Source organism: Colias croceus, chromosome 22 (assembly GCF_905220415.1).
Source record: "Colias croceus chromosome 22, ilColCroc2.1".
NCBI lineage: Eukaryota > Metazoa > Arthropoda > Insecta > Lepidoptera > Pieridae > Colias > Colias croceus.
The window spans coordinates 3,537,269-3,551,889 of record NC_059558.1 but is presented as its reverse complement, the minus strand read 5'-3'; the positions used below and the strand labels follow the sequence as shown (position 1 = coordinate 3,551,889).

Here is a 14,621-nt window from a genome sequence, read left to right as displayed (position 1 = left end):
CATTCATCACTCATATTTCAAAAGTAATTCGACAATTAAACTGCATCAAGCAGACGAATCGGCGCATTATGGGCCCATTTCAATCTGCGTCTGGCCCAATTTGGGCCGATCTCTAAGACAATATAATTTGACTGATAGATTGCTCTGGACACGCGAGATGCCACGACCGAGCATTTACATTCTTCACGAGTTAAATTGTTCAAAAATATTTAGTGTTTATACTTTAAAGTAAAGATAAAGGATCTAGAAGGAACAGTTTTAGATTTTAATATTCGAAATGTTATAAATAAATCGCTTTTTATATCTGTTAAAAACTAAGTTTGGATAATGGTGTAAGTGCATGTATATAGGTAATGTCATTCAACACAACACTAACCTATTTAGTTTTAACTGAAGTGAAGTCTCTGTGGTCAAAAATTCTGTATGTAATAGCCATTATATATCAAAAGCATTAAATCTATACTAATATTATAAAGCTGAAGAGTTTGTTTGTTTGTTTGAACGCGCTAATCTCGGGAACTATTGGTCCGATTTGAAAAATTCTTTCGGTGTTGGATAGCCCATTTATCGAGGAAGGTTAGGCTATATATCATCACGCTACGAACAACAGGGATAGAGCCACGGGGGTGAAACCGCGCGGAGGAGCTAGATATGTGATAAACTTCATCCAAATCCGATTCTGTTACTACGTGAAACAAAATTACCTAAGGGCGGAGACAAATGGCAAAACGCTAAAGAATAGAATCCACTATCGATACTAATTGACATAAGCAATTAGTATCGATAGTGGACATGATGTTTTGCCAAGAATTCGGTCACCTTACCAGTGACGACGACGACCACGAACAAAATTTAATAAAATTGTGCAAAACACAATTTCCTGTCGTTCTGGTGATTGGAAAATAAATTAGCGATAGCAGTTGGTATTCTTGGGCGATTCTGCCACTTGTCTAAAGGCCCTACTTCGATCTGTTAAATTTTACTATTATTACCAAATACCAAAATCTGAATCACCATTTAAATGAAATAATTAGATATTGTAATAAATCGCTATCAGAAGCATCCTGATTTATGGCATCTGTTATGTAGTTAAAATTATTACATTCATTTTTGAATTATTGATATTCCTTAGCATCTTTAACGACATAGGAATCGTCAGAAAACTGGTTATTTTATTATTTATTCATAATTAAATTCAGCATAATCGATTCCTTAGAATTGTCTCAGCTTTTAATTAATGTTCAAATCAAATTGATACTAAGACTTAACTTAACTTATATGTATTAGCACAGACTATACTAATATACCTAGGTACTCTTGCTGTTTCGGTTTTTCAAAAAATATCTATACCAACTATACTAATATTATTTAAAAGCTGAAGAGTTTGTTTGTTTGAAAGCGCTTATCTCACGAACTACTTACTGGTCCGATTTGAAAAATTCTTTCAGTGATAGAGATAGATAGCCCATTTATCGAGGAAGACTACACTATATTATATCATCACGCTAAGACCAACAGGAGCAGAGCACTGCGGGTAAAACCGCACGGCACAGCTAGTTATATGCATACAACCGAATGCTCTTTTTACAATTTTTATTTTTTTATCTTTTCTTTGTTTTGTACACCATTTTCTGCACCTCTGGCAAAATAAAAAATATTGTTTTTAATGCGTTAATTATGTATATATGTATATACACTTTTTTGTGATCAATCCAAATCAAAGTGTGATCACGGGATCGGATTAACCACTCATCCAAAAATTATTATAATTCAGCTTTCGTGCTCGTCTCGTTTATACCATAAACACAGTGATTTTATCATTTTATACCTTTCCAAAATAAATTATGATTGATATCTATTCATGTGGTCATTTCATTTGTGTGAAGAAATTTTTGGCTTGTTTGTATTATTATGTTTTTTATATGTAAATTAATTTTATTTCTAGGCAAGTATGTTAATTTAAATTTGTATTGTGATATTAAAAATATTGAAATCAATATTGATTGTTGCTAATTGTGACTCCTTGAAACTTTCATAAAGGTAAGTAAATCACTGCATAGTGATAAGGCCGCCCTTTGTGCTTTTGTTTAGGTATTGTAAATTGTTATTTTATGTATCTGGTTTATTGCACAATAAAGTGTTAAATAAATAAATAAGCTTTGCATTGATAATAATTTCTTGATGCAGTGTGCGTGAACCTAACTGCAAATGAAATCTTAGAATTTGATACTCAGTTATAGCTTATAAACTAGGTTGAGATAGCAGATATTTAAAACCCTCAATTGTTAATGTACTTTTACAATTCTTACTTCTAAGGCCGGTTACAGAGCTTCACCGACCATCAGTGCGTAGGTACGCACTGAATACTGATGGTCGGTGAAGCTTTGCAACCGGCCTAAGTATTTGTTTGTCTATTGCTCTAGTTTGATATTATAGCATTTCTACGTTGTAACATAAACAATTTTTCACTTGTTACTCATTAAAAAACACACACCAAAGCACCAAAAAAAAAATGAACCAAAAATTCTCCGAAAACTAACATCTTACAGAAAAAACATGGCCCGTTCCGTAAAGCACATTTGTTTATAATTCCGAGGCGCTGGCCAGTCCCCTCTAATTGTGGTCTAAATATAGTGATTTCATATGTTTTATGACCTCTGATGTATCTTTGTTTCGAAATTTTTGGACCCTACAAATGAGGCTTGTTGTTTTGGCGGTTTTGTAGTTTTGATGGTAATGTTTTCTTAGTGTTTCTGATAACTTGTACGTAGTAGGTACCTACCTAAAGAAAGTTTTCATGGTAATAAAAATTATAAGGGAGAGTTGATTAAAATATAACTCGAATTTACGATTATTTTTCTGATAGAGCAGAGTAGGTATAGAGCAAAAATAGCATTGTTATGATTAAACTTACAGAAAAGCACACCTTACGATCTGCAAATTGCAATAGACAATTTTTACAATTTTTTGTTTCTATTGTAAGAATTTTAGTTTTTTTTTTTCATAAATCCGACAGATAATTTAAAATTTGTAACTTCAAAGTAGCAAAGACTAGCTATCCAAGTATTCAAAAACCATTCAGTTCTAAATTTTATTACAAAATACTTCATACTTGTTAGATAGTCATATTCCTTAGAAATTGTAAATCTGAACTAATATTATAAAGCCGAAGAGTTTGTTTGTTTGTTGGAACGCGCTAAACTCAGGGAATATCTACCTACTGGTCCAATTTGAAAAATTATTTTGGTGTTAGATAGCTCATTCATCGAGGAAGGCTATACCGCTATAGGCTATATATTATATAGCTATATATTTTATATATATTATATCATCACGCTAAGACCATAACAGGAGCTGAGGTAAAACCGCGCGGCACAGCTAGTCTTCTATAAAGTGTGTAGTCTATAGTCTATGGTAATCAACATTTTTGATACATTGTTATGTAATAATGTCCTAAATTAGGTACACGTCGCGTGCCGAAGCCTCAAATACCTGAGTAATAGTCGACATGTTTGGAATACTTCTAAAATTATCTCTAATGTAATTGAGGTATGATAGCCATCTTGAATGTTGTCTATGGTAATTTTGAGGCATGCATTATCTGTTACAAGTTAGGTTCTACAGATAAAATATTTTGATAAAAAATCTTTTTCTATGTGCCTGATACTTTGGCCATTGCTACAAAAAGGTTTGAGTCAGTTAGGTATTATTATTAGCAAGTTCCTTTGCAATACCTGAATTTTCTATGGTTTAATTAAATACTAATTTTTAATTCGTACCATCGTATCGTCTATTTTAGAACAGTTGCTTCTATTTCTAATAAAAACCAAATCAAATCGAGGCAACCAAAAAAACAATCCACGCCAACACAATAACCCAATTCTTCATTATGTCATTTTGAATTTATTAGTAAAAAATGCCGTTACAATTCCAATTCCTTTAGGTATATCTAACCGGGGCCGCCATAACAAATTGGGCGGTAAAACAAAAAGTAGTGAATTTATCAAACGTTTGACAGTTTGGATAATTTTTTAATTGACAAAGGTGGCTCGGGTCACCGTGATGAATTGAATGACTTGCTAATGCGTTTCGCCGATTTTGCCTACAAATAAAAACACTTTTCATTTCCTTGCTTGGTTAAAACAAGACTACGCTTTAATTAAATTGTTTCAACTGCATCTGAATGTTTTTTTCTTTTTTCCTCACGCATGTGCAAGTTTAATTTTTAACCACAAGCAAGCTTTGTTATTATTATTGTAGCTATACGCCTACCAAATGTCCATCACCGCGGGCTGGTTGTGGCAACACTAAACGTTTAATTATGTAGAATTCGCAAAATAGCGCGAAATTTGAAATATTTGGCGGGACCGCAATGAACAATGCGTCGAATTTGACAGCTGCTTTTAAAACTTTCTACTGTTTTCAAAATTTTAGTGGGTTTTAATTTTGATGAGTGGTGTTAAATGCGGTTTCCAAAATCAATAATTATGCAAATATCTAGCTTAAACAAAAAAAAATCATGTGTTTTAAATCTCTTTCTAATATTTTAAATACCTACCTACCTATGTTTTATTGATGATGTGATTTGAAAGATCAATTTACTTGTTATGAAAATTTTTGTCATAGTAGATGCTAAATAAGTATTATAGGTCTAAATTAGGTACCTACCTACTTTACGATATTTTTTCTGATGATAAATTGGTAAGAGTACCTACCAATTACCTAATAAAAATTAAAATTCAGTTTGTAGGTACCTACCTACCTACTTATTTCGGATAAAAATTTAGCGGTTCCTAGTCTGTAACAGTCAATCAGTCATAAGTCATAACAATTTCACAAAAGATACTTAATGACAGTGTGAACAACACTACCTATCCTAGAACATTCGATTGAATAGGTAGGTAAATTCGATAGGTACTTAGAGTACCTACCTATCGAATGCTAATTTCGTGGGTAGATACCTATTTTTATTATTTTCTTCCTATAGAACAAAGGATCTTATATGAATTTAGAGGTCTCTACATAATGGTTCTGAATTCTGATACTATTGTAGTCAATTAAAATGTGTAGTCAATTTAAATGATTAGCATGTTTCCTTCATTGAGCTTTAGAAAGCTTATCTTATAGATAGTATACCTACCTACCTAGGTATCTCGAATATTTTAAAAATGTTGATTATAATTTAATTTAAAGCTCTACTTCGAAAAGCTTTGTTAACTAGGTACCTGCCTAGGTATGAATGGTATTCGTTATAACAAATAATGAAGGAATTGAGATAAAAGCTCAATGTAAACTGAAATAAAAAATAATAATCTCACTTAACATAAGTAGGTTGATAGTTTATACCTTAAGCCTACAGACATAACTATAAAAAATATGAAAGAAAACACCAATAAATCAACAGACTAAAAATTCGCTAACACAAAATCAGAATAGAAACAGGATCCCTGATTCACGTCGCAAAAAAACCGTCAATCAATAGCCGTGACTAATCGAACGGAAATTTAGCAAACTCCCACACAATTACATTAAAATAACACTATACAAATCATTGTGCAACTCTATCGTACACCAGGAGGATCCTTCAAACCGTAAACAGGTGTAAAAACGCGTAAAGATACTATTCAGCTGACAATACGATCCAACCTATTCAAACGTCGACAAAAAATGGCATCGATGCCCGATAAACGCACACGATAAGAGCGCGTCACGTCAAATGCTCACTTAACCCTACAATAACCATAAAGAATTACAATTAATCGCTTCGCAGTGAAATGCCACCGCGCGGCTAAAAAACGTCAAAATATTGTGTTCGGAGGGGTCTGAGTGCGGCGTGCGGCATGCGGCGAGGGTCTGGCGGCCAATGGGAGGCCCGCCGGCCGCCGCGCGGGCCAATGCCTGCCCGGGGCGGAGCCGCCAGCGACGCGGGCCTTTCGCCCCCAGCTAAAACCTTTTCGCCTCCAGTCGTTTACAGATAAGCCTGCGGGATGGTCGATTATTATTACATTTTCTACGCGTGATTCTGTGATCTACGCTGCGCCCGAGGCGGTGGTGAATCGATAGGATGTTGAGAGTCGTGTGCCGTACGATCCGTGTTGAGCTTTCTCAATTGTGATAAACTTTGTGAACTGTGATATGTTTGCCTTATAGATATAGCGGCATGAATCTTTATATGCAGTGTCATCGTGAGGTATGCTTTATTTCACTTTTTTGCATGATTTAACTACATTTTTGTGTTTTTCTGACTTTTTGATGAGACCCTCTATGCTGTTGTTTATGAAACAAGACAATGAGTAAAAACTATTCTTTAGAATCATTCTAACAAACTAAATGTAGGTAATTAAGAATTAGGAATATATTAACTGATATTAACAGATTATCTGCCTAGTTCTAAGATTGATTACAGATTCTAGAATGAAGCATCAAGGTTTAAACAAGTCTATAATTTGCTTATAATTGGATAAACAATTATCATAAATAATCATAATTTACCTGAGAATTTATGGACAGGTAGGTATAGTCGGTACCTATTATATTGCATATTTTGTAGGTAATTATTATAGGTACCTATCTGAACAAACCCAGGTACCTACCTAGGGACAGAGAAAGTGACTTTATTTTATACTATGTAGGTAGGTAGGTACCTAGGTAGTGATTTAAAAAAAGAACTTCAATTAAGAAAACAAAAAGTTAATACCTACCTAATAGGTACTATCTTAGACCAAAAAATCTGGAAAGACAAATCCTTACAAACATTTAAAAATAGAATAGATACCTACCTACCTACCTATACCTATATCTATTGAACCAATAGGTAGGTACTTATTACTTAACCTCTAATAAATAAAAAAAATAAATCTTTGTGTTCTATAAAAACCTATAAATAAACCTAATTAGCTTTTGTGTAGGTATGAAATATTTTTTCTAACATGCTTTGTCTTCAAAATATAGGTCTAAAGAAACTAACCTAGTTTCATATAAAGCTTTACAGTTCTAGATCCTACCTAGATAGGTGTCTTACCTAGTTTTCAATAAGAAATTCTAATTAACAAAGAAAAACGACTCAAAGCCTGTTCTAAAAGATTATTTGCATCTCATTGTACCTACCTAGGTACTACCTAGGTACAATGACCTATGTAGGTACCTAGGAAGGTACCAATTGTTTGATGTTATTAATTCATTTATATTTTTTATTTTACATTTATAAAACTAAAATTTATTAAGTATATTTTACATTACCAAAAGTATTAGGGTAATTGCGCCAGTTCGCGTCCACTTAGTGCAGTTGGAAAGTTTGAAGGAGAAAATAAAAATGTTCCAGAACAAATTACAACGCAAAATTTATGTAACGTGTTCCTTACATAGTCTATTTTATGATTTCCTTTCAATTGTGTTGGAAATATCATGTGGTTTTTATTTATCTAGACAAATAGCAGAATTTGGCGTTTTACCCAGTTCGCGTCCAAAAATTCCTTTTTGCGTCCACCCGTGGACCAGTTCGCGTCCACCAGCTTAGAAAAGGAATTAAGAGTGTATTGGGTGATATTTTATCAGATAAATGCAAATAAAAATTAGATTTTAATAAATTATTTATTTACGAATATAGTTATTTAATAAAAACCGGCCAAATGCGAGTGGGACTCGCTTACCGAGGGTTCCGTATTAACCTGTCTTTTTTCATATGTTTTAACTGTAAATGATTATTTTTTCAATGTTTCCCTTATTTGTGCTATAAGACGTTGCTTCGTACCAAACTTCAAGTGTCTGTGTTTAGGTACGTAAAGTACCCTGTAGGTTTTGATTCCCTTGCGAATGTCGAAATTTGCGAAAATTTGCAGCATAAACGGCTGTATCTTTTGATTGCTTTGGCTTATAAGTTTAATTTTTTCACAGCTTCAAGGGACCGTAGACTTGAGTATTCAAAATAAATTTCAGCTTTATACCTCTACGCGTTACTGAGAAAAAGGGTCTTGACAGAAAGACAGACCGGCAGACGGACATACAGACGGACGGATATCAAAGTGATCCTACAAGGATTCCGGTTTTTCCTTTTGAGGTTCGGAACCCTAAAATCAACATTATTATTAATATAATTCACTGTGTAAGGAAACTGGAAAAACTTAATTATATTTATCTTCTCATCATTATTAGAAGTTAGAATCAAAAATTAACAAAAAACAAAGTTACGTTATGTAAATAAATAATAATCAGTTCTATTAAGATTACCTACCTACGCTATTTTTTAGTTTCTAATGAATTAAATTTCCTTTTTGTTTCTATTATTTTCTTAACCACAGACTTATTGACTCTCATTCTCAAAAATACTGGTCTCATTCTTAGAATACCCATTTTAAAATGAAAAAATAGCATAAAAATTTGCTAATTTGAATGAAAATTTAAATTAACAACTTGTGGTCTTAGTCAAAAATTTACAATCTATTTTAAATTACATATTTTAACAAACAATTCATTGCTACGTAATGAAAAACAATGTGGACGCAATATGTTCTATTGTTATGCACTACAGGTATAGTTTGCGCCCACCGTGGACGCAAAATGGAAGTTGTACAAATTCGGTGTAGTAATTCGCGTCCACCTTATTTTAACTATTAATTGTAAGAGAAATAAACTTATTTATAATCCATACTATTCCATGTTTTGTTAGCAAAGCAAAGAAACAGTTACATATTCAAAAATTCACATTTAACAATAAGATACTTACCGTCAAACGCGACGCTGCGCACTATTTTTTTCTCAAAATCCCGCGCGTTTTAGCTCTCTCGTTTAATAGCCAAACTTAAATATTTTTTTTAAATAGGATAGGCGGTGCGCAGGCATAATTTGAATATGTGTGCATGTCTCTTATACATTGAGGTAATTATCGGAAATTTTTCTTATTACAATTTTACATAAAGTATACTTATTTTCGTGAATTTTCTAAAAGATATCCGCAAAATGGACGCGAATAGGCAGGTGGACGCGAACAGGCGCAATGACCCTATGTAATGTGTTTTAATATTGTCACTGATTCAAAACAGGTACATAATTTTTAGATTAGTCACCCACAAACTTTGAATTATCTCACTGACTAGGTAGTAGGTAGTAAAAAATAAAAATCGGAGTAGAGACCTAGGTACCTTCTAGTTAGGGTTACGTTGATACCTATATTGTTATTCTTAAACTTATTTGTTGTTAGGTTATTACCTTTATTTATTTTCAAGATTCTTGGCTAATTATTATGGTAAACTATATCCTTTCCTTTACATACGAATAAAAACAACACCAAATCATTCATAATATGTAATTACATTTATCACATAACCATATTCACCACTTTCATATAACTATTATTATCACTAAGGAACGAAAAATAAATTTGACCGTTTAAACTGGACAGGCTATAATTACCAGACCGGCTTACGACTCGTAATTGTACAGAATTATATGAAAGACATCCTTGCGATAAAATGAATTACTAGGCTTTGTTCCAAGGGATATGACGTTACTACTACTAGCTGAGACGCGTTACTTTATCTGCCTTGATAAGGACATAGAAGTCGTGGAAGAAATCCATCCAATACCCGCGGCCCCGACGGAACGCAGTGGGGTTTTAGTCAGTAAGAATCCGACATAACCCACGGCTCCTTCCCCGGGAGCCGTGGGTATATCTATGCAAAATGTTCCTACTTTAAAAAAAAGGTAAGCAACATTTCTCACTGCTGCTTTGTTCCTATTGGTCGTGGCGTGGCGTGTTACATGTCATAGTATAAAGATAATAAGAGATCGTCAATACATGGACATTTGGACATTTTTAATTGGAACTAGGTACTTAGTAGTTGTGATGCTATTTATACAAACGAAATCTCCAGTTATATTATTTTAAAAGACATCTCTATCTCTATGTATTATGAAAATGAATCGCCAAATGTGTTTAGAATCGACCAATATAATAATTTATAGCCTATACCTATGGCCTTCCTCGATAAATGAGCTATCTAACACCGAAAGAATTTTGCAAATCGGACCAGTAGTTCGTTCAAACAAACAAATAAACATACAAACCCTTCAGCTTTATAGTATTAGTATAGATTATTTTAGAAAGTCTATCAGCCCACACATCTTCTCACTACTGAGACAGGTCTCCTATGAGGGCGCAAGCAATAATCCACCACGCTGGCCAAAAGTTTACAGATTCAATTTATAAAATGCTGGTTTCACGATTTTTCGTACTAATTGAAGTATTGATGATGTGAACAATGCAGTTAAATTAATTTTAAAATTTCTAGAGCAATCTCGAGGCTGTGATGTAGTATCCTAGGTATGTAGGTATGTAACACAATATAGGCTTTTTTCGTCGTTCGGTTTGTCCACAGGTGAAACCGCGCGGCACAGCTAGTCGATAATAATTGTTGCTAGTCGATAAAAAAAAATGCGCCTTATTATATTATTGACGCAGTCACAGGCAAAAGCTATATCTATAATAAAATACATAGTATAATTCATAAGTTAATACTTATTAATAACTACCTAGGTAGGGTCATTGCGCTGGTTTTCGTCCAATTATAGGAGTTGCCAACTTTGTGATACGAAATAAATATTTTGGAGCACCCTCCCTTCCTTAAACATATAATATTTTTTTTAAGTCCTTATATAGTCTTCTTTAAGATAATATTAAGGGAAAATAAATCATTTTGATGTATCTTTTTATTTAAATTATTTTCTGCAAAAGTAGGGTAAATGCTAGTTTTCGTCCAAAAAAACTGGTTTTCGTCCTAGTGTAAGCTAGTTTTCGACCACCGTGTAGAAAAAGGAGGGTAGGTCAACTATTAAGTTAAAAATCAATTACAGGTAAATATATACGTTTATTTAATTAACATTACAATTTCTCACTACCTTACAGGTTTAGTTTTACTTGTGGTTTTACTAATAATAATCAATATAACTAGTCAACACTGAGATCTATGTAGCACTTGGCAGTCCTTAAAGGCGTTAGTGATGACTGTATAATCATTCGTAATAAAGAAAGGAATGCGTTCCTTACAATGTAAATTAAACAAGTAATAATTACAGGACTAAGAAATAACATCAAAAAACAGAAATATTCATTCTAACAACAAAAATTTTCATTCTAATACTTTGTTTATCAAATGAAACGTATTATACCTACACACACAGCCATAATACAGTGTATTATGATTTATGTCTGACCTACCCCCATCTATGCTACGAATAATTGACTCTACTTCACACATTAGGTACCTACAACACTCTGGCCCTCAGCAATTATTTATAAGGAAGATACTGAATAGAAAACTTTTCAATACTTACGTAAAAATAGATGAAAAGTAATGCAAAAGAATAGCTATATTTAATTTTTGTCTACTCCAATACTCATTCATGGACGAAAACTAAAACATTTAAAGCTAAATTTAGTTTTCGTCCACTTCTTTAAATATTTTTTTATTTTGGCAGCACTGACATAGCAGTGGACGGAAACCAAAAAAACTAAACTAATAGCAATAAAGATCACTTCGGGAGAAACTATTCAGTATTTTAAAGGTCCGATAAAGTAAAATGACCCTAACAAATATTCACGTAGCTGTTTGAGTTTCCGTCCACTTGGACGAAAACCAAATATTTTGAGAATTTGGTAACCTAGTATCCGTCCACTTAATATCTCGAAGAGTATTATAAAAAAGTATGATAAACACTTATAATTGCGTTTATTATGCTTAGAATTAAACATACGTACCAAAAACATTACGTAAACTAGCTAAAACAGTGATTTACCTTACCATGAACTTTTCTCGCCGGCAAATTTTTCTCTCGCGCGATGACATCTGCAAGGCACGTATGCGAAGCGGCCACTTTTACGTTAATTTTTTGAACTCTCTTCTTGTCAAATCAAATTTTCATGTTGATAGTACTGTTGCTTAAACATTATGGACCGTAAAAAGTGCAAACTTGCGCGGGAAGGTAGGTTTGTATTCAAGTTTTACGCACGTGATTGTAGCAGGTCAGTCAAATGGACGAAAACAGAAGCTGGACGGCAAACCAGCGCAATTACCCTATATCGCGTTAAAATACGTTTATATTCAGCCACATATAAATTATTGTAATTACGAGTGTCAATGATAATAATTGTATTATAATTACATATTTCTGTATCACATTTAATTTACACTAATAATTATAGTATTATAATATGTACATGCGAAAGTAATTCTGTAATTATATTTGCTACGTGTGATGAATTTTTATACAATATGTAGATAAATGGTAACTTGTAAAACGAAATAAGGCTTCTTAGGAAATTGCGCATTCACGCATAGAGAAGCGAATCCGTCGGCTTACGTTCATCGTTAATAAAAGGTACTGTAGGTAGAATATACAATTTCTCTAGATATAGAACACTAGTGTCTTATTTATATTACCTTATAATATTTTTATGGGTAACTTTGAAAGTAAGGACATGAAAAGTAGGTATAAAAATACAAAACTTTAATTTATCCATTTTACTGTAGATAAATGGTAACTTGTAAAACGAAATAAGGCTAAATTTCTTAGGAAATTGCGCATTCACGCATAGAGAAGCGAATCCGTCGGCGGACGTTCATCGTTAATAAAAGGACTAATCAGTACCTAATGTTATACATAGGTAGATTTTTTGTTTCTCGATTTATCTCAAAAACCTTATTGGATGGATTCTAAACATGATTTTACCTTTAGACAGCTGCATTTATCTGTGCAACACAGGTTTAATTTAATTTTGAGACTTGAATAAATTAATATATAATCAACAAGCTAGCTATGCCTCGCGGTTTTACTCGCAGTGCTACGCTGCTGTTCATAGACATCCTTTAGTTTCTGTGATCTGTGCCTGTGATCACTTTCTCGATAAATGGGCTATCTAACGCTGAAAAAAAATTTCGGATCAGTAGTTCCTGAGATTAGCGCGCTCAAACAAACAAATAAACTCTTTAGCTTTATAATATTAGTTTAGACTCTAGATACTTTTTGTCCCTTGGAGATTACGCCGTCGGTCCTGAGCCTGAAGCCGTCCGATCCAACGAAAGACTGACAACCGAGATGAAATAGAGTCCACAAAAAAAATCATATTATGCGTATTATATTATTTGGTGTGGTTTATACTTCCTTTTCAATTAATGAAAGTTCCTAGACATTCCTGTATACAAACAATGTAAGATAGTATGAATTAAAATATGCACAGCAGTCCACAAGCCACGCCTAATTAAATTCGCAATTATCTATTTAAATTAAACGTTTCGCAATTAAAACATTGAACTTATTGAGTTCACATCAGTGTGAGTGAACATCTCAGTAATTATCAATTTAAAAGATCAATTAAAACATAATAACCTGCAAGTATACGACAATGCCCAAAGGAAATGCCTTTAAAAACCGGCGATCCCATTAAAGCGCTGTCATCGCTTGATAGGATTTAAATTAGCCGCCACAATAAAGCTCCTGTCAAATTCGCCATTAATTTCGAATTTCGAATTTGAAACGGGAACGGTGTTGCCATTGCGGAATTCTATGGAACGCACGCTTCGAATCGTGACAAATTAATTTCGCGCGGACTCTTTGTTGGCAACATTTTGACAATTAAATAATCATTACGGTTACGCGATTATGGCAATCTTTCAATTACCCTAAGCATCTTTTGGGAACAAAAAATTGCTATGTTATTTTGCAAATCTCAATCTTGTGACAATGTTATGACTTATCTTCTTTTTAGCCTTATCCTTTGACCCAAACGTAGATATAGGTTTTTAGTTATTTACGTAATCATTAAATCTCATTTTGAATGATGAATTCTTTTATTAATTCATGTTTTAGATAATATGTCAGTAAATTTATATTTTGTGATGTTGCTTTTCACTTTTAGACCACATACCTACCTCAATTATAAAACATTATTTTTTAACGTTACTCATACACAAGACACATTTCATAAATTTTAATTCATTTCTTTATAATCATTTCGTTAGAAAAAAAAAACGCCAACATTGCCATACCGAAAAATGAACCGAAATGTCATCACACGTCACCCGCCCACACACAAAACGCGGGTTTAATCAATTCGAGCTTCTAATTGCCTCGAAACCCCCTTTCAATAAGTATCACTGATATATTTTAACAGTCAATAATACGTTTATTTTTATTGTTAACTTTAGTAGTGTTCCGTTCGAATGAGTGTGTCGTGTTTTGATTTATTCCAAGTGATATGTGGCTTTAATTTTAACATTCATTAATAACTTGTACTTTTTTGTGATTGTTCGAATCAATTTTTAATGTGTCGTAAAGTTTAAATGGCAGATCCTACTTTGGTTTTCCTTTATGTAATTGGAAGCTGAAGTTGGGTTTATTGGTTAGGTTGGGTTGGGATTATAATTATATATAAGTAATTATATATTTACAGATTTACTGCATATACTATCGGGTAAGTAGGTAGGTATCCTTATTAATTGTATTTCATCATGTAGGTAAAATACAAAACTACAACGTACCTGATACATAGTGTATATTTTATACAATCTTAAAAATAGTCTCTCATTTGTTTATATTTCTTACAAAACAGTTGATCGTGTCTAGATGAG

The 14,621-nt window shown here is 33.0% G+C and overlaps 1 protein-coding gene across 1 annotated transcript in view; it reads left to right on the top strand.

The window, feature by feature from the left end:
* Positions 1–5,978: 5,978 nt before the first annotated feature.
* Positions 5,979–14,621, top strand: part of LOC123701830 (transcription factor AP-2-epsilon) — a 70,860-nt gene continuing 62,217 nt past the window's right edge. Inside the window, exon 1 of the mRNA XM_045649409.1 lies at positions 5,979–6,190. The gene's annotated coding sequence lies outside the window, so the exon portion shown is untranslated. The remainder of the gene's footprint in view (positions 6,191–14,621) is intronic.